The following is a 25,980-nucleotide window of genomic DNA, read 5'->3' as shown; positions in this document are numbered from 1 at the left end:
ATTTATTTACCTACTTTGTTTTCTCTACTTCATTAACTATTTTTCTCTATTTATTTACCTATTTTCTTTATTTATTTACCTCCTTTGTATTCTCTACTTCATTACCTATTTTTCACAATTTGTTTTTCTATTTTTTTCTCTAATTTATTTACCTATTTTTTCTCTATTTATTTACCTCCTTTGTTTTCTCTATTTATTTACCTTTTTTCCCCTCTATTTATTTACCTATTTTTTTTAATTAGCTATTTTTCTCTATTGACACACCTATTTTTTCTCTAGTTTATTTACCTCTTTTTTCTGTATTTATTTACCTACTTTGTTTTCTCTACTTCATTAACTATTTTTCTCTGTTTATTTACCTATTTTTTCCTCTAATTTATATTCTCTATTTATACACCTATTTTTTCTCTAGTTTATTTACCTATTTTTCCTCTATTTATACACCTATTTTTTCTATACCTAATTTACCTATTTTTCTGTATTTATTTACCTACTTTTTTCTCTATTTATTTACCTCTTTTGTCTTATCTATTTATTTACCTATTTTTTCTCTAGATAATTTACCTATTTTTTCTCTGCTTATTTACCTACTTTTTCTCTATTATATTTACCTACCTTTTCTCTATTTATTTACCTATTTTTCTCCATATATTTACCTATTTTTCTCTCTCATTTATTCACCTATATTTTCTCTATTTATTTACCTATTTTTCTCTATTTATTTACCTATTTTTTCTCTAGTTATTTACCACTTTTTTCTGTATTTATTTACCTACTTTGTTTTCTCTACTTCATTACCTATTTTTCTCTATTTATTTGCCTATTTTTTTCTCTAAATTATTTACCTATTTTTCTCTATTTATTTACCAATTTTCTGTATTTATTTACCTCCTTTGTATTCTCTACTTCATTACCTATTTTTCCCAATTTCTTTATCTATTTTTTTCTCTAATTTATTTACAAATTATTTCTCTGTTTATTTACCTATTTTTTCCTCTAATTTATTTATCTATTTTTTTCTCTAATTTATTTACCTATTTTTTCTCTATTTATTTACCTCCTTTGTTTTCTCTATTTATTTACCTTTTTTTCCCTCTATTTATTTAACTATTTTTTTTAATTAGCTATTTTTCTCTATTTATACACCTATTTTTTCTCTAGTTTATTTACCTCTTTTTTCTGTATTTATTTACCTACTTTGTTTTCTCAACTTCATTAACTTTTTTTCTCTGTTTATTTACCTATTTTTTCCTCTAATTTATATACCTATTTTTTATTTACCTTTTTTCCTTTGGTTTATTTACCTATTTTTCTCTATTTATACACCTATTTTTTCTCTACCTAATTTACCTATTTTTCTGTATTTATTTACCTACTTTTTTCTCTATTTATTTACCTCTTTTGTTTTATCTATTTATTTACCTATTTTTCTCTAGATAATTTACCTATTTTTTCTCTGTTTATTTACCTACTTTTTCTCTATTATATTTACCTACCTTTTCTCTATTTATTTACCTATTTTTCTCCATATATTTACCTATTTTTCTCTCTCATTTATACACCTATATTTTCTCTATTTATTTACCTGTTTTTCTCTATTTATTTACGTCCTTTGTATTCTGTACTTCATTACCTATTTTTCCTAATTTCTTTATCTATTTTTTTCTCTAATTTATTTACAAATTATTTCTCTGTTTATTTACCTATTTTTTCTCTATTGATTTACCTCCTTTGTTTTCTCTATTTATTTACGTTTTTCCCTCTATTTATTTACCTATTTTTTTTAATTAGCTATTTTTCTCTATTTATACACCTATTTTTTCTCTAGTTTATTTACCTCTTTTTTCTGTATTTATTTACCTACTTTGTTTTCTCTACTTCATTAACTATTTTTCTCTGTTTATTTACCTATTTTTTCCTCTAATTTATATACCTATTTTTTTATTTACCTTTTTTCCTTTGGTTTATTTACCTATTTTTATCTATTTATACACCTATTTTTTCTCTACCTAATTTACTTATTTTTCTGTATTTATTTACCTACTTTTTTCTCTATTTATTTACCTCTTTTGTTTTATCTATTTATTTACCTATTTTTCTCTAGATAATTTACCTATTTTTTCTCTGCTTATTTACCTACTTTTTCTCTATTATATTTACCTACCTTTTCTCTATTTATTTACCTATTTTTCTCCATATATTTACCTATTTTTCTCTCTCATTTATACACCTATATTTTCTCTATTTATTTACCTGTTTTTCTCTATTTATTTACCTATTTTTTCTCTATTTATTTACCTATTTTTTCTCTATTTATTTTCCAATTTTTTCTCTATTCATTTACTTTTTTCTATTTATTTACCTCTTTCTTTCTCTAATTTATACACCTATATTTTCTCTATTTATTTACCTATTTTTCTCTATTTATTTACCTATTGTTTCTCTAGGTATTTACCTATATTTTCTCTCATTTATTTTCCTATTTTTCTCTGTTTATTTACCTATTTTTCTCTATTTATTTACCTCTTTTGTTGTCTGTATTTATTTACCTATTTTTTCTCTAGTTATTTACCTCTTTTTCTGTATTTATTTACCTACTTAGTTTTCTCTACTTCATTACCTATTTTTCTCTATTTATTTGCCTATTTTTTTCTCTAAATTATTTACCTATTTTTCTGTATTTATTTACCTATTTTCTGTATTTATTTACCTCCTTTGTATTCTCTACTTCATTACCTATTTTTCACAATTTCTTTATCTATTTTTTTCTGTAATTTATTTACAAATTTCTTCTCTGTTTATTTACCTATTTTTTCCTCCAATTTATTTATCTATTTTTTTCTCTAATTTATTTACCTATTTTTTCTCTGTTTATTTACCTATTTTTTTGTCTCATTTATTTACCTATTTTTGCTCTGTTTAGTTACCTATTTTTTCCTCTAATTTATTTACCTATTTTTTTATTTAGCTATTTTTCTCTATTTATACACCTATTTTTTCTCTAGTTTATTTACCTCTTTTTCTGTATTTATTTACCTACTTTGTTTTCTCTACTTCATTAACTATTTTTCTCTATTTATTTACCTATTTTCTTTATTTATTTACCTCCTTTGTATTCTCTACTTCATTACCTATTATTCACAATTTGTATATCTATTTTTTTCTCTAATTTATTTACAAATTTTTTCTCTGTTTATTTACCTATTTTTTCCTCTAATTTGTTTATCTATTTTTTTCTCTAATTTATTTACCTATTTTTTCTCTATTTATTTACCTCCTTTGTTTTCTCTATTTATTTACCTTTTTTCCCCTCTATTTATTTACCTCTTTTGTTTTCTCTATTTATTTACCTATTTTTCTCTAGATAATTTACCTATTTTTCTATATTTATTTACCTATTTTTTCTCTATTTATTTTCCAATTTTTTCTCTATTCATTTACTTTTTTCTATTTATTTACCTCTTTCTTTCTCTAATTTATACACCTATATTTTCTCTATTTATTTACCTGTTTTTCTCTATTTATTTACCTGTTTTTCTCTATATATATACCTATTTTTCTCTCTCATTTATTTACCTATTTTTGCTCTGTTCAGTTACCTATTTTTTCCTCTGATTTATTTACCTATTTTTTTATTTACCTTTTTTTCCTTGATTTATTTAGCTATTTTTCTGTATTTATACACTTATTTTTTCTCTATTTATTTACCTATTTTTTCTCTAATTTATTTACCTATTTTTTCTCTATTTATTTACCTCTTTAGTTTTCTCTATTTATTTACCTATTTTTCTCTAGATAATTTACCTATTTTTCTCTAATTTATACACCTATATTTTCTCTATTTATTTACCTATTTTTCTCTATTTATTTACCTATTGTTTCTCTAGTTATTTACCTATATTTTCTCTCATTTATTTTCCTATTTTTCTCTGTTTATTTACCTATTTTTCTCTATTTATTTACCTCTTTTGTTTTCTGTATTTATTTACCTATTTTTTCTCTGTTTATTTACCTATTTTTTCCTCCAATTTATTTATCTATTTTTTTCTCTAATTTATTTACCTATTTTTTCTCTGTTTATTTACCTATTTTTTTGTCTCATTTATTTACCTATTTTTGCTCTGTTTAGTTACCTATTTTTTCCTCTAATTTATTTACCTATTTTTTTATTTAGCTATATTTCTCTATTTATACACCTATTTTTTCTCTAGTTTATTTACCTCTTTTTCTGTATTTATTTACCTACTTTGTTTTCTCTACTTCATTAACTATTTTAATCTATTTATTTACCTATTTTCTTTATTTATTTACCTCCTTTGTATTCTCTACTTCATTACCTATTTTTCACAATTTGTATATCTATTTTTTTCTCTAATTTATTTACCTATTTTTTCTCTATTTATTTACCTACTTTGTTTTCTCTACTTCATTAACTATTTTTCTCTATTTATTTACCTATTTTCTTTATTTATTTACCTCCTTTGTATTCTCTACTTCATTACCTATTTTTCACAATTTGTTTATCTATTTTTTTCTCTAATTTATTTACCTATTTTTTCTCTATTTATTTACCTCCTTTGTTTTCTCTATTTATTTACCTTTTTTCCCCTCTATTTATTTACCTATTTTTTTTAATTAGCTATTTTTCTCTATTGACACACCTATTTTTTCTCTAGTTTATTTACCTCTTTTTTCTGTATTTATTTACCTACTTTGTTTTCTCTACTTCATTAACTATTTTTCTCTGTTTATTTACCTATTTTTTCCTCTAATTTATATACCTATTTTTTTATTTACCTTTTTTCCTTTGGTTTATTTACCTATTTTTCTCTATTTATACACCTATTTTTTCTCTACCTAATTTACCTATTTTTCTGTATTTATTTACCTACTTTGTTTTCTCTACTTCATTACCTATTTTTCTCTATTTATTTGCCTATTTTTTTCTCTAAATTATTTACCTATTTTTCTCTATTTATTTACCTATTTTCTGTATTTATTTACCTCCTTTGTATTCTCTACTTCATTACCTATTTTTCCCAATTTCTTTATCTATTTTTTTCTCTAATTTATTTACAAATTATTTCTCTGTTTATTTACCTATTTTTTCCTCTAATTTATTTATCTATTTTTTCTCTAATTTATTTACCTATTTTTTCTCTATTTATTTACCTCCTTTGTTTTCTCTATTTATTTACCTCTTTTTCCCTCTATTTATTTAACTATTTTTTTTTAATTAGCTATTTTTCTCTATTTATACACCTATTTTTTCTCTAGTTTATTTACCTCTTTTTTCTGTATTTATTTACCTACTTTGTTTTCTCTACTTCATTAACTATTTTTCTCTGTTTATTTACCTATTTTTTCCTCTAATTTATATACCTATTTTTTTATTTACCTTTTTTCCTTTGGTTTATTTACCTATTTTTCTCTATTTATACACCTATTTTCTCTCTACCTAATTTACCTATTTTTCTGTATTTATTTACCTACTTTTTTCTCTATTTATTTACCTCTTTTGTTTTATCTATTTATTTACCTATTTTTCTCTAGATAATTTACCTATTTTTTCTCTGTTTATTTACCTACTTTTTCTCTATTATATTTACCTACCTTTTCTCTATATATTTACCTATTTTTCTCCATATATTTACCTATTTTTCTCTCTCATTTATACACCTATATTTTCTCTATTTATTTACCTGTTTTTCTCTATTTATTTACCTATTTTTTCTCTAGTTATTTACCTCTTTTTTCTGTATTTATTTACCTACTTTGTTTTCTCTACTTCATTACCTATTTTTCTCTATTTATTTGCCTATTTTTTTCTCTAAATTATTTACCTATTTTTCTCTATTTATTTACCTATTTTCTGTATTTATTTACCTCCTTTGTATTCTCTACTTCATTACCTATTTTTCCCAATTTCTTTATCTATTTTTTTCTCTAATTTATTTACAAATTATTTCTCTGTTTATTTACCTATTTTTTCCTCTAATTTATTTATCTATTTTTTTCTCTAATTTATTTACCTATTTTTTCTCTATTTATTTACCTCCTTTGTTTTCTCTATTTATTTACCTCTTTTTCCCTCTATTTATTTAACTATTTTTTTTTAATTAGCTATTTTTCTCTATTTATACACCTATTTTTTCTCTAGTTTATTTACCTCTTTTTCTGTATTTATTTACCTACTTTGTTTTCTCTACTTCATTAACTATTTTTCTCTATTTATTTACCTATTTTCTTTATTTATTTACCTCCTTTGTATTCTCTACTTCATTACCTATTTTTCACAATTTGTTTATCTATTTTTTTCTCTAATTTATTTACAAATTTTTTCTCTGTTTATTTACCTATTTTTTCCTCTAATTTGTTTATCTATTTTTTTCTCTAATTTATTTACCTATTTTTTCTCTATTTATTTACCTCCTTTGTTTTCTCTATTTATTTACCTTTTTTCCCCTCTATTTATTTACCTCTTTTGTTTTCTCTATTTATTTACCTATTTGTTCTCTAGATAATTTACCTATTTTTTCTATATTTATTTACCTATTTTTTCTCTATTTATTTTCCAATTTTTTCTCTATTCATTTACTTTTTTCTATTTATTTACCTCTTTCTTTCTCTAATTTATACACCTATATTTTCTCTATTTATTTACCTGTTTTTCTCTATTTATTTACCTGTTTTTCTATATATATATACCTATTTTTCTCTCTCATTTATTTACCTATTTTTGCTCTGTTCAGTTACCTATTTTTTCCTCTGATTTATTTACCTATTTTTTTATTTACCTTTTTTTCCTTGATTTATTTAGCTATTTTTCTGTATTTATACACTTATTTTTTCTCTATTTATTTACCTATTTTTTCTCTAATTTATTTACCTATTTTTTCTCTATTTATTTACCTCTTTAGTTTTCTCTATTTATTTACCTATTTTTCTCTAGATAATTTACCTATTTTTCTCTAATTTATACACCTATATTTTCTCTATTTATTTACCTATTTTTCTCTATTTATTTACCTATTGTTTCTCTAGTTATTTACCTATATTTTCTCTCATTTATTTTCCTATTTTTCTCTGTTTATTTACCTATTTTTCTCTATTTATTTACCTCTTTTGTTTTCTGTATTTATTTACCTATTTTTTCTCTGTTTATTTACCTATTTTTTCCTCCAATTTATTTATCTATTTTTTTCTCTAATTTATTTACCTATTTTTTCTCTGTTTATTTACCTATTTTTTTGTCTCATTTATTTACCTATTTTTGCTCTGTTTAGTTACCTATTTTTTCCTCTAATTTATTTACCTATTTTTTTATTTAGCTATATTTCTCTATTTATACACCTATTTTTTCTCTAGTTTATTTACCTCTTTTTCTGTATTTATTTACCTACTTTGTTTTCTCTACTTCATTAACTATTTTAATCTATTTATTTACCTATTTTCTTTATTTATTTACCTCCTTTGTATTCTCTACTTCATTACCTATTTTTCACAATTTGTATATCTATTTTTTTCTCTAATTTATTTACCTATTTTTTCTCTATTTATTTACCTACTTTGTTTTCTCTACTTCATTAACTATTTTTCTCTATTTATTTACCTATTTTCTTTATTTATTTACCTCCTTTGTATTCTCTACTTCATTACCTATTTTTCACAATTTGTTTATCTATTTTTTTCTCTAATTTATTTACCTATTTTTTCTCTATTTATTTACCTCCTTTGTTTTCTCTATTTATTTACCTTTTTTCCCCTCTATTTATTTACCTATTTTTTTTAATTAGCTATTTTTCTCTATTGACACACCTATTTTTTCTCTAGTTTATTTACCTCTTTTTTCTGTATTTATTTACCTACTTTGTTTTCTCTACTTCATTAACTATTTTTCTCTGTTTATTTACCTATTTTTTCCTGTAATTTATATACCTATTTTTTTATTTACCTTTTTTCCTTTGGTTTATTTACCTATTTTTCTCTATTTATACACCTATTTTTTCTCTACCTAATTTACCTATTTTTCTGTATTTATTTACCTACTTTTTTCTCTATTTATTTACCTCTTTTGTTTTATCTATTTATTTACCTATTTTTCTCTAGATAATTTACCTATTTTTTCTCTGCTTATTTACCTACTTTTTCTCTATTATATTTACCTACCTTTTCTCTATTTATTTACCTATTTTTCTCCATATATTTACCTATTTTTCTCTCTCATTTATACACCTATATTTTCTCTATTTATTTACCTGTTTTTCTCTATTTATTTACCTATTTTTTCTCTAGTTATTTACCTCTTTTTTCTGTATTTATTTACCTACTTTGTTTTCTCTACTTCATTAACTATTTTAATCTATTTATTTACCTATTTTCTTTATTTATTTACCTCCTTTGTATTCTCTACTTCATTACCTATTTTTCACAATTTGTATATCTATTTTTTTCTCTAATTTATTTACCTATTTTTTCTCTATTTATTTACCTACTTTGTTTTCTCTACTTCATTAACTATTTTTCTCTATTTATTTACCTATTTTCTTTATTTATTTACCTCCTTTGTATTCTCTACTTCATTACCTATTTTTCACAATTTGTTTATCTATTTTTTTCTCTAATTTATTTACCTATTTTTTCTCTATTTATTTACCTCCTTTGTTTTCTCTATTTATTTACCTTTTTTCCCCTCTATTTATTTACCTATTTTTTTTAATTAGCTATTTTTCTCTATTGACACACCTATTTTTTCTCTAGTTTATTTACCTCTTTTTTCTGTATTTATTTACCTACTTTGTTTTCTCTACTTCATTAACTATTTTTCTCTGTTTATTTACCTATTTTTTCCTGTAATTTATATACCTATTTTTTTATTTACCTTTTTTCCTTTGGTTTATTTACCTATTTTTCTCTATTTATACACCTATTTTTTCTCTACCTAATTTACCTATTTTTCTGTATTTATTTACCTACTTTTTTCTCTATTTATTTACCTCTTTTGTTTTATCTATTTATTTACCTATTTTTCTCTAGATAATTTACCTATTTTTTCTCTGCTTATTTACCTACTTTTTCTCTATTATATTTACCTACCTTTTCTCTATTTATTTACCTATTTTTCTCCATATATTTACCTATTTTTCTCTCTCATTTATACACCTATATTTTCTCTATTTATTTACCTGTTTTTCTCTATTTATTTACCTATTTTTTCTCTAGTTATTTACCTCTTTTTTCTGTATTTATTTACCTACTTTGTTTTCTCTACTTCATTACCTATTTTTCTCTATTTATTTGCCTATTTTTTTCTCTAAATTATTTACCTATTTTTCTCTATTTATTTACCTATTTTCTGTATTTATTTACCTCCTTTGTATTCTCTACTTCATTACCTATTTTTCCCAATTTCTTTATCTATTTTTTTCTCTAATTTATTTACAAATTATTTCTCTGTTTATTTACCTATTTTTTCCTCTAATTTATTTATCTATTTTTTTCTCTAATTTATTTACCTATTTTTTCTCTATTTATTTACCTCCTTTGTTTTCTCTATTTATTTACCTCTTTTTCCCTCTATTTATTTAACTATTTTTTTTTAATTAGCTATTTTTCTCTATTTATACACCTATTTTTTCTCTAGTTTATTTACCTCTTTTTTCTGTATTTATTTACCTACTTTGTTTTCTCTACTTCATTAACTATTTTTCTCTGTTTATTTACCTATTTTTTCCTCTAATTTATATACCTATTTTTTTATTTACCTTTTTTCCTTTGGTTTATTTACCTATTTTTCTCTATTTATACACCTATTTTTTCTCTACCTAATTTACCTATTTTTCTCTATTTATTTACCTCTTTTGTTTTATCTATTTATTTACCTATTTTTCTCTAGATAATTTACCTATTTTTTCTCTGTTTATTTACCTACTTTTTCTCTATTATATTTACCTACCTTTTCTCTATATATTTACCTATTTTTCTCCATATATTTACCTATTTTTCTCTCTCATTTATACACCTATATTTTCTCTATTTATTTACCTGTTTTTCTCTATTTATTTACCTATTTTTTCTCTAGTTATTTACCTCTTTTTTCTGTATTTATTTACCTGCTTTGTTTTCTCTACTTCATTACCTATTTTTCTCTATTTATTTGCCTATTTTTTTCTCTAAATTATTTACCTATTTTTCTCTATTTATTTACCTATTTTCTGTATTTATTTACCTCCTTTGTATTCTCTACTTCATTACCTATTTTTCCCAATTTCTTTATCTATTTTTTTCTCTAATTTATTTACAAATTATTTCTCTGTTTATTTACCTATTTTTTCCTCTAATTTATTTATCTATTTTTTCTCTAATTTATTTACCTATTTTTTCTCTATTTATTTACCTCCTTTGTTTTCTCTATTTATTTACGTTTTTTCCCTCTATTTATTTACCTATTTTTTTTAATTAGCTATTTTTCTCTATTTATACACCTATTTTTTCTCTAGTTTATTTACCTCTTTTTTCTGTATTTATTTACCTACTTTGTTTTCTCTACTTCATTAACTATTTTTCTCTGTTTATTTACCTATTTTTTCCTCTAATTTATATACCTATTTTTTATTTACCTTTTTTCCTTTGGTTTATTTACCTATTTTTTCTCTATTTATACACCTATTTTTTCTCTACCTAATTTACCTATTTTTCTGTATTTATTTACCTACTTTTTTCTCTATTTATTTACCTCTTTTGTTTTATCTATTTATTTACCTATTTTTCTCTAGATAATTTACCTATTTTTTCTCTGCTTATTTACCTACTTTTTCTCTATTATATTTACCTACCTTTTCTCTATTTATTTACCTATTTTTCTCCATATATTTACCTATTTTTCTCTCTCATTTATACACCTATATTTTCTCTATTTATTTACCTGTTTTTCTCTATTTATTTACCTATTTTTTCTCTAGTTATTTACCTCTTTTTTCTGTATTTATTTACCTACTTTGTTTTCTCTACTTCATTACCTATTTTCTCTATTTATTTGCCTATTTTTTTCTCTAAATTATTTACCTATTTTTCTCTATTTATTTACCTATTTTCTGTATTTATTTACCTCCTTTGTATTCTCTACTTCATTACCTATTTTTCCCAATTCCTTTATCTATTTTTTTCTCTAATTTATTTACAAATTATTTCTCTGTTTATTTACCTATTTTTCTCTATTTATTTACCTCCTTTGTTTTCTCTATTTATTTACGTTTTTTCCCTCTATTTATTTACCTATTTTTTTTAATTAGCTATTTTTCTCTATTTATACACCTATTTTTTCTCTAGTTTATTTACCTCTTTTTTCTGTATTTATTTACCTACTTTGTTTTCTCTACTTCATTAACTATTTTTCTCTGTTTATTTACCTATTTTTTCCTCTAATTTATATACCTATTTTTTATTTACCTTTTTTCCTTTGGTTTATTTACCTATTTTTCTCTATTTATACACCTATTTTTTCTCTACCTAATTTACCTATTTTTCTGTATTTATTTACCTACTTTTTTCTCTATTTATTTACCTCTTTTGTTTTATCTATTTATTTACCTATTTTTCTCTAGATAATTTACCTATTTTTTCTCTGCTTATTTACCTACTTTTTCTCTATTATATTTACCTACCTTTTCTCTATTTATTTACCTATTTTTCTCCATATATTTACCTATTTTTCTCTCTCATTTATACACCTATATTTTCTCTATTTATTTACCTGTTTTTCTCTATTTATTTACCTATTTTTTCTCTAGTTATTTACCTCTTTTTTCTGTATTTATTTACCTACTTTGTTTTTCTCTACTTCATAACCTATTTTTCTCTATTTATTTGCCTATTTTTTTCTCTAAATTATTTACCTATTTTTCTCTATTTATTTACCTATTTTCTGTATTTATTTACCTCCTTTGTATTCTCTACTTCATTACCTATTTTTCCCAATTTCTTTATCTATTTTTTTCTCTAATTTATTTACAAATTATTTCTCTGTTTATTTACCTATTTTTTCCTCTAATTTATTTATCTATTTTTTTCTCTAATTTATTTACCTATTTTTTCTCTATTATTTACCTCCTTTGTTTTCTCTATTTATTTACCTCTTTTTCCCTCTATTTATTTAACTATTTTTTTTAATTAGCTATTTTTCTCTATTTATACACCTATTTTTTCTCTAATTTATTTACCTCTTTTTTCTGTATTTATTTACCTACTTTGTTTTCTCTACTTCATTAACTATTTTTCTCTGTTTATTTACCTATTTTTTCCTCCAATTTATTTATCTATTTTTTTCTCTAATTTATTTACCTATTTTTTCTCTGTTTATTTTACCTATTTTTTTGTCTCATTTATTTACCTATTTTTTCTCTGCTTATTTACCTACTTTTTCTCTATTATATTTACCTACCTTTTCTCTATTTATTTACCTATTTTTCTCCATATATTTACCTATTTTTCTCTCTCATTTATACACCTATATTTTCTCTATTTATTTACCTGTTTTTCTCTATTTATTTACCTATTTTTTCTCTAGTTATTTACCTCTTTTTTCTGTATTTATTTACCTACTTTGTTTTCTCTACTTCATTACCTATTTTTCTCTATTTATTTGCCTATTTTTTTCTCTAAATTATTTACCTATTTTTCTCTATTTATTACCTATTTTCTGTATTTATTTACCTCCTTTGTATTCTCTACTTCATTACCTATTTTTCCCAATTCCTTTATCTATTTTTTTCTCTAATTTATTTACAAATTATTTCTCTGTTTATTTACCTATTTTTCTCTATTTATTTACCTCCTTTGTTTTCTCTATTTATTTACGTTTTTTCCCTCTATTTATTTACCTATTTTTTTTTAATTAGCTATTTTTCTCTATTTATACACCTATTTTTTCTCTAGTTTATTTACCTCTTTTTTCTGTATTTATTTACCTACTTTGTTTTCTCTACTTCATAACCTATTTTTCTCTATTTATTTGCCTATTTTTTTCTCTAAATTATTACCTATTTTTCTCTATTTATTTACCTATTTTCTGTATTTATTTACCTCCTTTGTATTCTCTACTTCATTACCTATTTTTCCCAATTTCTTTATCTATTTTTTTCTCTAATTTATTTACAAATTTATTTCTCTGTTTATTTACCTATTTTTTCCTCTAATTTATTTATCTATTTTTTTCTCTAATTTATTTACCTATTTTTTCTCTATTTATTTACCTCCTTTGTTTTCTCTATTTATTTACCTCTTTTTCCCTCTATTTATTTAACTATTTTTTTAATTAGCTATTTTTCTCTATTTATACACCTATTTTTTCTCTAATTTATTTACCTCTTTTTTCTGTATTTATTTACCTACTTTGTTTTTCTCTACTTCATTAACTATTTTTCTCTGTTTATTTACCTATTTTTTCCCTCTAATTTATATACCTATTTTTTTATTTACCTTTTTTCCTTTGGTTATATTTACCTATTTTTCTCTATTTATACACCTATTTTTTCTCTACCTAATTTACCTATTTTCTGTATTTATTTACCTACTTTTTTCTCTATTTATTTACCTCTTTTGTTTTATCTATTTATTTACCTATTTTTCTCTAGATAATTTACCTATTTTTTCTCTGCTTATTTACCTACTTTTTCTCTATTATATTTACCTACCTTTTCTCTATTTATTTACCTATTTTTCTCCATATATTTACCTATTTTTCTCTCTCATTTATACACCTATATTTTCTCTATTTATTTACTGTTTTTCTCTATTTATTTACCTATTTTTTCTCTAGTTATTTACCTCTTTTTCTGTATTTATTTACCTACTTTGTTTTCTCTACTTCATTACCTATTTTTCTCTATTTATTTGCCTATTTTTTTCTCTAAATTATTTACCTATTTTTCTCTATTTATTACCTATTTTCTGTATTTATTTACCTCCTTTGTATTCTCTACTTCATTACCTATTTTTCCCAATTTCTTTATCTATTTTTTTCTCTAATTTATTTACAAATTATTTCTCTGTTTATTTACCTATTTTTTCCTCTAATTTATTTATCTATTTTTTTCTCTAATTTATTTACCTATTTTTCTCTATTTATTTACCTCCTTTTTTTTCTCTATTTATTTACCTCTTTTTCCCTCTATTTATTTAACTATTTTTTTTAATTAGCTATTTTTCTCTATTTATACACCTATTTTTTCTCTAGTTTATTTACCTCTTTTTCTGTATTTATTTACCTACTTTGTTTTCTCTACTTCATTAACTATTCTTCTCTGTTTATTTACCTATTTTTTCCTCTAATTTATATACCTATTTTTTTATTTACCTTTTTTCCTTTGGTTTATTTACCTATTTTCTCTATTTATACACCTATTTTTTCTCTACCTAATTTACCTATTTTTCTGTATTTATTTACCTACTTTTTTCTCTATTTATTTACCTCTTTTGTTTTATCTATTTATTTACCTATTTTTCTCTAGATAATTACCTATTTTTTTCTGTTTATTTACCTACTTTTTCTCTATTATATTTACCTACCTTTTCTCTATTTATTTACCTATTTTTCTCCATATATTTACCTATTTTTCTCTCTCATTTATACACCTATATTTTCTCTATTTATTTACCTGTTTTTCTCTATTTATTTACCTATTTTTCTCTAGATATTTACCTCTTTTTCTGTATTTATTTACCTACTTTGTTTTCTCTACTTCATTACCTATTTTTCTCTATTTATTTGCCTATTTTTTTCTCTAAATTATTTACCTATTTTTCTCTATTTATTTACCTCCTTTGTATTCTCTACTTCATTACCTATTTTTCCTAATTTCTTTATCTATTTTTTTCTCTAATTATTTACAAATTATTTCTCTGTTTATTTACCTATTTTTTCTCTATTGATTTACCTCCTTTGTTTTCTCTATTTATTACGTTTTTTCCCTCTATTTATTTACTATTTTTTTAATTAGCTATTTTTCTCTATTTATACACCTATTTTTTCTCTAGTTTATTTACCTCTTTTTTCTGTATTTATTTACCTACTTTGTTTTCTCTACTTCATTAACAATTTTTCTCTGTTTATTTACCTATTTTTTCCTGTAATTTATATACCTATTTTTTTATTTACCTTTTTTCCTTTGGTTTATTTACCCATTTTTCTCTATTTATACACCTATTTTTTCTCTACCTAATTTACCTATTTTTCTGTATTTATTTACCTACTTTTTTCTCTATTTATTTACCTCTTTTGTTTTATCTATTTATTTACCTATTTTTCTCTAGATAATTTACCTATTTTTTCTCTGCTTATTTACCTACTTTTTCTCTATTATATTTACCTACCTTTTCTCTATTTATTTACCTATATTTCTCCATATATTTACCTATTTTCTCTCTCATTTATACACCTATATTTTCTCTATTTATTTACCTGTTTTTCTCTATTTATTTACCTATTTTTTCTCTAGTTATTTACCTCTTTTTTCTGTATTTATTTACCTACTTTGTTTTCTCTACTTCATTACCTATTTTTCTCTATTTATTTGCCTATTTTTTTCTCTAAATTATTTACCTATTTTTCTCTATTTATTTACCTATTTTCTGTATTTATTTACCTCCTTTGTATTCTCTACTTCATTACCTATTTTTCCCAATTCCTTTATCTATTTTTTTCTCTAATTTATTTACAAATTATTTCTCTGTTTATTTACCTATTTTTCTCTATTTATTTACCTCCTTTGTTTTCTCTATTTATTTACGTTTTTTCCCTCTATTTATTTACCTATTTTTTTTAATTAGCTATTTTTCTCTATTTATACACTTATTTTTTCTCTAGTTTATTTACCTCTTTTTTCTGTATTTATTTACCTACTTTGTTTTCTCTACTTCATTAACTATTTTTCTCTGTTTATTTACCTATTTTTTCCTCTAATTTATATACCTATTTTTTATTTACCTTTTTTCCTTTGGTTTATTTACCTATTTTTTCTCTATTTATACACCTATTTTTCTCTACCTAATTTACCTATTTTTCTGTATTTATTTACCTACTTTTTTCTCTATTTATTTACCTCTTTTGTTTTATCTATTTATTTACCTATTTTTCTCTAGATAATTTACCTATTTTTCTCTGCTTATTTACCTACTTTTTCTCTATTATATTTACCTACCTTTTCTCTATTTATTTACCTATTTTTCTCCATATATTTACCTATTTTTCTCTCTCATTTATACACCTATATTTTCTCTATTTATTTACCTGTTTTTCTCTATTTATTTACCTATTTTTTCTCTAGTTATTTACCTCTTTTTCTGTATTTATTTACCTACTTTGTTTTCTCTACTTCATAACCTATTTTTCTCTATTTATTTGCCTATTTTTTCTCTAAATTATTTACCTATTTTTCTCTATTTATTTACCTATTTTCTGTATTTATTTACCTCCTTTGTATTCTCTACTTCATTACCTATTTTTCCCAATTCCTTTATCTTTTTTTTTCTCTAATTTATTTACAAATTATTTCTCTGTTTATTTACCTATTTTTCTCTATTTATTTACCTCCTTTGTTTTCTCTATTTATTTACGTTTTTTCCCTCTATTTATTTACCTATTTTTTTTAATTAGCTATTTTTCTCTATTTATACACCTATTTTTTCTCTAGTTTATTTACCTCTTTTTTCTGTATTTATTTACCTACTTTGTTTTCTCTACTTCATTAACTATTTTTCTCTGTTTATTTACCTATTTTTTCCTCTAATTTATATACCTATTTTTTATTTACCTTTTTTCCTTTGGTTTATTTACCTATTTTTCTCTATTTATACACCTATTTTTTCTCTACCTAATTTACCTATTTTTCTGTATTTATTTACCTACTTTTTTCTCTATTTATTTACCTCTTTTGTTTTATCTATTTATTTACCTATTTTTCTCTAGATAATTTACCTATTTTTCTCTGCTTATTTACCTACTTTTTCTCTATTATATTTACCTACATTTTCTCTATTTATTTACCTATTTTTCTCCATATATTTACCTATTTTTCTCTCTCATTTATACACCTATATTTTCTCTATTTATTTACCTGTTTTTCTCTATTTATTTACCTATTTTTTTCTCTAGTTATTTACCTCTTTTTTCTGTATTTATTTACCTACTTTGTTTTCTCTACTTCATAACCTATTTTTCTCTATTTATTTGCCTATTTTTTTCTCTAAATTATTTACCTATTTTTCTCTATTTATTTACCTATTTTCTGTATTTATTTACCTCCTTTGTATTCTCTACTTCATTACCTATTTTTCCCAATTTCTTTATCTATTTTTTTCTCTAATTTATTTACAAATTATTTCTCTGTTTATTTACCTACTTTTTCCTCTAATTTATTTATCTATTTTTTTCTCTAATTTATTTACCTATTTTTTCTCTATTTATTTACCTCCTTTGTTTTCTCTATTTATTTACCTCTTTTTCCTCTATTTATTTAACTATTTTTTTTAATTAGCTATTTTTCTCTATTTATACACCTATTTTTTCTCTAATTTATTTACCTTTTTTTTCTGTATTTATTTACCTACTTTGTTTTCTCTACTTCATTAACTATTTTTCTCTGTTTATTTACCTATTTTTTCCTCTAATTTATATACCTATTTTTTATTTTACCTTTTTTCCTTTGGTTTATTTACCTATTTTTCTCTATTTATACACCTATTTTTTCTCTACCTAATTTACCTATTTTTCTGTATTTATTTACCTACTTTTTTCTCTATTTATTTACCTCTTTTGTTTTATCTATTTATTTACCTATTTTTCTCTAGATAATTTTACCTATTTTTTCTCTTTTATTTACCAACTTTTTCTCTATTATATTTACCTACCTTTTCTCTATTTATTTACCTATTTTTCTCCATATATTTACCTATTTTTCTCTCTCATTTATACACCTAAATTTTCTCTATTTATTTACCTGTTTTTCTCTATTTATTTACCTATTTTTTCTCTATTTATTTACCTATTTTTTCTCTATTTATTTTCCAATTTTTTCTCTATTCATTTACTTTTTTCTATTTATTTACCTCTTTCTTTCTCTAATTTATACACCTATATTTTCTCTATTTATTTACCTATTTTTCTCTATTTATTTACCTATTGTTTCTCTAGTTATTTACCTATATTTTCTCTCATTTATTTTCCTATTTTTTCTCTGTTTATTTACCTATTTTTCTCTATTTATTTACCTCTTTTGTTGTCTGTATTTATTTACCTATTTTTTCTCTAGTTATTTACCTCTTTTTCTGTATTTATTTACCTACTTAGTTTTCTCTACTTCATTACCTATTTTTCTCTATTTATTTGCCTATTTTTTTCTCTAAATTATTTACCTATTTTTCTGTATTTATTTACCTATTTTCTGTATTTATTTACCTCCTTTGTATTCTCTACTTCATTACCTATTTTTCACAATTTCTTTATCTATTTTTTCTGTAATTTATTTACAAATTTTTTCTCTGTTTATTTACCTATTTTTTCCTCCAATTTATTTATCTATTTTTTTCTCTAATTTATTTACCTATTTTTTCTCTTGTTTATTTACCTATTTTTTTGTCTCATTTATTTACCTATTTTTGCTCTGTTTAGTTACCTATTTTTTCCTCTAATTTATTTACCTATTTTTTTATTTAGCTATTTTTCTCTATTTATACACCTATTTTTTCTCTAGTTTATTTACCTCTTTTTCTGTATTTATTTACCTACTTTGTTTTCTCTACTTCATTAACTATTTTTCTCTATTTATTTACCTATTTTCTTTATTTATTTACCTCCTTTGTATTCTCTACTTCATTACCTATTTTTCACAATTTGTTTATCTATTTTTTTCTCTAATTTATTTACAAATTTTTTCTCTGTTTATTTACCTATTTTTTCCTCTAATTTGTTTATCTATTTTTTTCTCTAATTTATTTACCTATTTTTTCTCTATTTATTTACCTCCTTTGTTTTCTCTATTTATTTACCTTTTTTCCCTCTATTTATTTACCTCTTTTGTTTTCTCTATTTATTTACCTATTTGTTCTCTAGATAAATTTACCTATTTTTCTATATTTATTTACCTATTTTTCTCTATTTATTTTCCAATTTTTTCTCTATTCATTTTCTTTTTCTATTTATTTACCTCTTTCTTTCTCTAATTTATACACCTATATTTTCTCTATTTATTTACCTGTTTTTCTCTATTATTTACCTGTTTTTCTCTATATATATACCTATTTTTCCTCTCTCATATATTTACCTATTTTTGCTCTGTTCAGTTACCTATTTTTTTCTCTAATTTATTTACCTATTTTTTTATTTACCTTTTTTTCCTTGATTTATTTAGCTATTTTTCTGTATTTATACACTTATTTTTCCCTATTTATTTACCTATTTTTTCTCTAATTTATTTACCTATTTTTTCTCTATTTATTTACCTCTTTAGTTTTCTCTATTTATTTACCTATTTTTCTCTAGATAATTTACCTATTTTTCTCTAATTTATACACCTATATTTTCTCTATTTATTTACCTATTTTTCTCTATTTATTTACCTATTGTTTCTCTAGTTATTTACCTATATTTTCTCTCATTTATTTTCCTATTTTTCTCTGTTTATTTACCTATTTTTCTCTATTTATTTACCTCTTTTGTTTTCTGTATTTATTTACCTATTTTTTCTCTAGTTATTTACCTCTTTTTCTGTATTTATTTACCTACTTTGTTTTCTCTACTTCATTACCTATTTTTCTCTATTTATTTGCCTATTTTTTTCTCTAAATTATTTACCTATTTTTCTGTATTTATTTACCTATTTTCTGTATTTATTTACCTCCTTTGTATTCTCTACTTCATTACCTATTTTTCACAATTTCTTTATCTATTTTTTTCTGTAATTTATTTACAAATTTTTTCTCTGTTTATTTACCTATTTTTTCCTCCAATTTATTTATCTATTTTTTTCTCTAATTTATTTACCTATTTTTTCTCTGTTTATTTACCTATTTTTTGTCTCATTTATTTACCTATTTTTGCTCTGTTTAGTTACCTATTTTTCCTCTAATTTATTTACCTATTTTTTTATTTAGCTATATTTCTCTATTTATGCACCTATTTTTTCTCTAGTTTATTTACCTCTTTTTCTGTATTTATTTACCTACTTTGTTTTCTCTACTTCATTAACTATTTTTCTCTATTTATTTACCTATTTTCTTTATTTATTTACCTCCTTTGTATTCTCTACTTCATTACCTATTTTTCACAATTTGTATATCTATTTTTTCTCTAATTTATTTACCTATTTTTTCTCTATTTTATTTACCTACTTTGTTTTCTCTACTTCATTAACTATTTTTCTCTATTTATTTACCTATTTTCTTTATTTATTTACCTCCTTTGTATTCTCTACTTCATTACCTATTTTTCACAATTTGTTTATCTATTTTTTTCTCTAATTTATTTACCTATTTTTTCTCTATTTATTTACCTCCTTTGTTTTCTCTATTTATTTACCTCTTTTTCCCTCTATTTATTTAACTATTTTTTTTAATTAGCTATTTTTCTCTATTTATACACCTATTTTTTCTCTAGTTTATTTACCTCTTTTTTCTGTATTTATTTACCTACTTTGTTTTCTCTACTTCATTAACTATTTTTCTCTGTTTATTTACCTATTTTTTCCTCTAATTTATATACCTATTTTTTTATTTACCTTTTTTCCTTTGGTTTATTTACCTATTTTTCTCTATTTATACACCTATTTTTTCTCTACCTAATTTACCTATTTTTCTGTATTTATTTACCTACTTTTTTCTCTATTTATTTACCTCTTTTGTTTTATCTATTTATTTACCTATTTTTCTCTAGATAATTTACCTATTTTTTCTCTGTTTATTTACCTACTTTTTCTCTATTATATTTACCTACCTTTTCTCTATTTATTTACCTATTTTTCTTCCATATATTTACCTATTTTTCTCTCTCATTTATACACCTATATTTTCTCTATTTATTTACCTGTTTTTCTCTATTTTATTTACCTATTTTTTCTCTAGTTATTTACCTCTTTTTTCTGTATTTATTTACCTACTTTGTTTTCTCTACTTCATTACCTATTTTTCTCTATTTATTTGCCTATTTTTTTCTCTAAATTATTTACCTATTTTTCTCTATTTATTTACCTATTTTCTGTATTTATTTACCTCCTTTGTATTCTCTACTTCATTACCTATTTTTCCCAATTTCTTTATCTATTTTTTTCTCTAATTTATTTACAAATTATTTCTCTGTTTATTTACCTATTTTTTCCTCTAATTTATTTATCTATTTTTTCTCTAATTTATTTACCTATTTTTTCTCTATTTATTTACCTCCTTTGTTTTCTCTATTTATTTACTCTTTTTCCCTCTATTTATTTAACTATTTTTTTTAATTAGCTATTTTTCTCTATTTATACACCTATTTTTTCTCTAATTTATTTACCTCTTTTTTCTGTATTTATTTACCTACTTTGTTTTCTCTACTTCATTAACTATTTTTCTCTGTTTATTTACCTATTTTTTCCTCTAATTTATATACCTATTTTTTATTTACCTTTTTTCCTTTGGTTTATTTACCTATTTTTCTCTATTTATACACCTATTTTTTCTCTACCTAATTTACCTATTTTTCTGTATTTATTTACCTACTTTTTTCTCTATTTATTTACCTCTTTTGTTTTATCTATTTATTACCTATTTTCTCTAGATAATTTACCTATTTTTTCTCTGTTTATTTACCTACTTTTTCTCTATTATATTTACCTACCTTTTCTCTATTTATTTACCTATTTTTCTCCATATATTTACCTATTTTTCTCTCTCATTTATACACCTATATTTTCTCTATTTATTTACCTGTTTTCTCTATTTATTTACCTATTTTTTTCTCTAGTTATTTACCTCTTTTTTCTGTATTTATTTACCTACATTGTTTCTCTACTTCATTACCTATTTTTCTCTATTATTTGCCTATTTTTTTCTCTAAATTATTTACCTATTTTTCTCTATTTATTTACCTATTTTCTGTATTTATTTACCTCCTTTGTATTCTCTACTTCATTACCTATTTTTCCCAATTTCTTTATCTATTTTTTTCTCTAATTTATTTACAAATTATTTCTCTGTTTATTTACCTATTTTTTCTCTAATTTATTTATCTATTTTTTTCTCTAATTTATTTACCTATTTTTTCTCTATTTATTTACCTCCTTTGTTTTCTCTATTTATTTACCTCTTTTTCCCTCTATTTATTTAACTATTTTTTTTAATTAGCTATTTTTCTCTATTTATACACCTATTTTTTCTCTAGTTTATTTACCTCTTTTTTCTGTATTTATTTACCTACTTTGTTTTCTCTACTTCATTAACTATTTTTCTCTGTTTATTTACCTATTTTTTTCCTCTAATTTATATACCTATTTTTTTATTTACCTTTTTCCTTTGGTTTATTTACCTATTTTTCTCTATTTATACACCTATTTTTTTCTCTACCTAATTTACCTATTTTTCTGTATTTATTTACCTACTTTTTTCTCTATTTATTTACCTATTTTTCTCCATATATTTACCTATTTTTCTCTCTCATTTATACACCTATATTTTCTCTATTTATTTACCTTGTTTTTCTCTATTTATTTACCTATTTTTCTCTAGATATTTACCTCTTTTTCTGTATTTATTTACCCACTTTGTTTTCTCTACTTCATTACCTATTTTTCTCTATTTATTTGCCTATTTTTTTCTCTAATTTATTTACCTATTTTTTCTCTATTTATTTACCTCCTTTGTTTTCTCTATTTATTTACATCTTTTTCCCTCTATTTATTTAACTATTTTTTTTAATTAGCTATTTTTCTCTATTTATACACCTATTTTTTCTCTAGTTTATTTACCTCTTTTTTCTGTATTTATTTACCTACTTTGTTTTCTCTACTTCATTAACTATTTTTCTCTGTTTATTTACCTATTTTTTCCTCTAATTTATATACCTATTTTTTTATTTACCTTTTTTCCTTTGGTTTATTTACCTATTTTTCTCTATTTATACACCTATTTTTTCTCTACCTAATTTACCTATTTTTCTGTATTTATTACCTACTTTTTTCTCTATTTATTTACCTCTTTTGTTTTATCTATTTATTTACCTATTTTTTCTCTAGATAATTTACCTATTTTTTCTCTGTTTATTTACCTACTTTTTCTCTATTATATTTACCTACCTTTTCTCTATTTATTTACCTATTTTTCTCCATATATTTACCTATTTTTCTCTCTCATTTATACACCTATATTTTCTCTATTTATTTACCTGTTTTTCTCTATTTATTTACCTATTTTTCTCTAGATATTTACCTCTTTTTTTCTGTATTTATTTACCTACTTTGTTTTCTCTACTTCATTACCTATTTTTCTCTATTTATTTGCCTATTTTTTTCTCTAAATTATTTACCTATTTTTCTCTATTTATTTACCTCCTTTGTATTCTCTACTTCATTACCTATTTTTCCTAATTTCTTTATCTATTTTTTTCTCTAATTTATTTACAAATAATTTCTCTGTTTATTTACCTATTTTTCTCTATTGATTTACCTCCTTTGTTTTCTCTATTTATTTACGTTTTTTCCCTCTATTTATTTACCTATTTTTTTTAATTAGCTATTTTTCTCTATTTATACACCTATTTTTTCTCTAGTTTATTTACCTCTTTTTTCTGTATTTATTTACCTACTTTGTTTTCTCTACTTCATTAACTATTTTTCTCTGTTTATTTACCTATTTTTTCCTCTAATTTATATACCTATTTTTTTTATTTACCTTTTTTCCTTTGGTTTATTTACCTATTTTTCTCTATTTATACACCTATTTTTTCTCTACCTAATTTACCTATTTTTCTGTATTTATTTACCTACTTTTTTCTCTATTTATTTACCTCTTTTGTTTTATCTATTTATTTACCTATTTTTCTCTAGATAATTTACCTATTTTTCTCTAGATAATTTACCTATTTTTTCTCTGTTTATTTACCTACTTTTTCTCTATTATATTTACCTACCTTTTCTCTATTTATTTACCTATTTTTCTCCATATATTTACCTATTTTTCTCTCTCATTTATACACCTATATTTTCTCTATTTATTTACCTATTTTTCTCTAGTTATTTACCTCTTTTTTCTGTATTTATTTACATACTTTGTTTTCTCTACTTCATTACCTATTTTTCTCTATTTATTTGCCTATTTTTTTCTCTAAAATTATTTACCTATTTTTCTCTATTTATTTACCTATTTTCTGTATTTATTTACCTCCTTTGTATTCTCTACTTCATTACCTATTTTTCCCAATTCCTTTATCTATTTTTTTCTCTAATTTATTTACAAATTATTTCTCTGTTTATTTACCTATTTTTCTCGATTTATTTACCTCCTTTGTTTTCTCTATTTATTTACGTTTTTTCCCTCTATTTATTTACCTATTTTTTTTAATTAGCTATTTTTCTCTATTTATACACCTATTTTTTCTCTAGTTTATTTACCTCTTTTTTCTGTATTTATTTACCTACTTTGTTTTCTCTACTTCATTAACTATTTTTCTCTGTTTATTTACCTATTTTTTCCTCTAATTTATATACCTATTTTTTTATTTACCTTTTTTCCTTTGGTTTATTTACCTATTTTTCTCTATTTATACACCTATTTTTTCTCTACCTAATTTACCTATTTTTCTGTATTTATTTACCTACTTTTTTCTCTATTTATTTACCTCTTTTGTTTTATCTATTTATTTACCTATTTTTCTCTAGATAATTTACCTATTTTTTCTCTGCTTATTTACCTACTTTTTCTCTATTATATTTACCTACCTTTTCTCTATTTATTTACCTATTTTTCTCCATATATTTACCTATTTTTCTCTCTCATTTACACACCTATATTTTCTCTATTTATTTACCTGTTTTTCTCTATTTATTTACCTATTTTTTCTCTAGTTATTTACCTCTTTTTTCTGTATTTATTTACCTACTTTGTTTTCTTCTACTTCATTACCTATTTTTCTCTATTTATTTGCCTATTTTTTTCTCTAAATTATTTACCTATTTTTCTCTATTTATTTACCTATTTTCTGTATTTATTTACCTCCTTTGTATTCTCTACTTCATCACCTATTTTTCCCAATTTCTTTATCTATTTTTTTCTCTAATTTATTTACAAATTATTTTCTCTGTTTATTTACCTATTTTTTCCTCTAATTTATTTATCTATTTTTTTCTCTAATTTATTTACCTATTTTTTTCTCTATTTATTTACCTCCTTTGTTTTCTCTATTTATTTACCTCTTTTTCCCTCTATTTATTTAACTATTTTTTTAAAAAGCTATTTTTCTCTATTTATACACCTATTTTTTCTCTAGTTTCTTTACCTCTTTTTTCTGTATTTATTTACCTACTTTGTTTTCTCTACTTCATTAACTATTTTCTCTGTTTATTTACCTATTTTTTCCTCTAATTTATATACCTATTTTTTTATTTACCTTTTTTCCTTTGGTTTATTTACCTATTTTTCTCTATTTATACACCTATTTTTTCTCTACCTAATTTACCTATTTTTCTGTATTTATTTACCTACTTTTTTCTCTATTTATTTACCTCTTTTGTTTTATCTATTTATTTACCTATTTTTCTCTAGATAATTTACCTATTTTTTCTCTGTTTATTTACCTACTTTTTCTCTATTATATTTACCTACCTTTTCTCTATTTATTTACCTATTTTTCTCCATATATTTACCTATTTTTCTCTCTCATTTATACACCTATATTTCTCTATTTATTTACCTGTTTTTCTCTATTTATTTACCTATTTTTTCTCTAGTTATTTACCTCTTTTT

At 21.8% G+C, this 25,980-nt stretch overlaps 2 long non-coding RNA genes across 2 annotated transcripts; both read right to left on the bottom strand.

The window, feature by feature from the left end:
* Nucleotides 1-2,942: 2,942 nt before the first annotated feature.
* LOC143378194 (uncharacterized) lies at nucleotides 2,943-9,979 on the bottom strand. The gene is made up of 2 exons (XR_013087767.1): nucleotides 4,757-9,979; nucleotides 2,943-3,941 (listed from the first exon to the last, which is right to left on the bottom strand). It is a non-coding gene; the product is annotated as an uncharacterized LOC143378194 (long non-coding RNA).
* A 9,592-nt stretch (nucleotides 9,980-19,571) lies between these two features.
* On the bottom strand, nucleotides 19,572-24,837 carry LOC143378193 (uncharacterized). Its single transcript, XR_013087766.1, has 2 exons — nucleotides 23,869-24,837; nucleotides 19,572-19,680 (listed from the first exon to the last, which is right to left on the bottom strand). It is a non-coding gene; the product is annotated as an uncharacterized LOC143378193 (long non-coding RNA).
* Nucleotides 24,838-25,980: the final 1,143 nt, after the last annotated feature.

The sequence above is a fragment of the Andrena cerasifolii genome, unplaced genomic scaffold (genome assembly GCF_050908995.1).
Source record: "Andrena cerasifolii isolate SP2316 unplaced genomic scaffold, iyAndCera1_principal scaffold0984, whole genome shotgun sequence".
Classification (NCBI taxonomy): Eukaryota; Metazoa; Arthropoda; class Insecta; order Hymenoptera; family Andrenidae; genus Andrena; species Andrena cerasifolii.
This window is presented reverse-complemented; position numbering and strand designations above follow the sequence as displayed.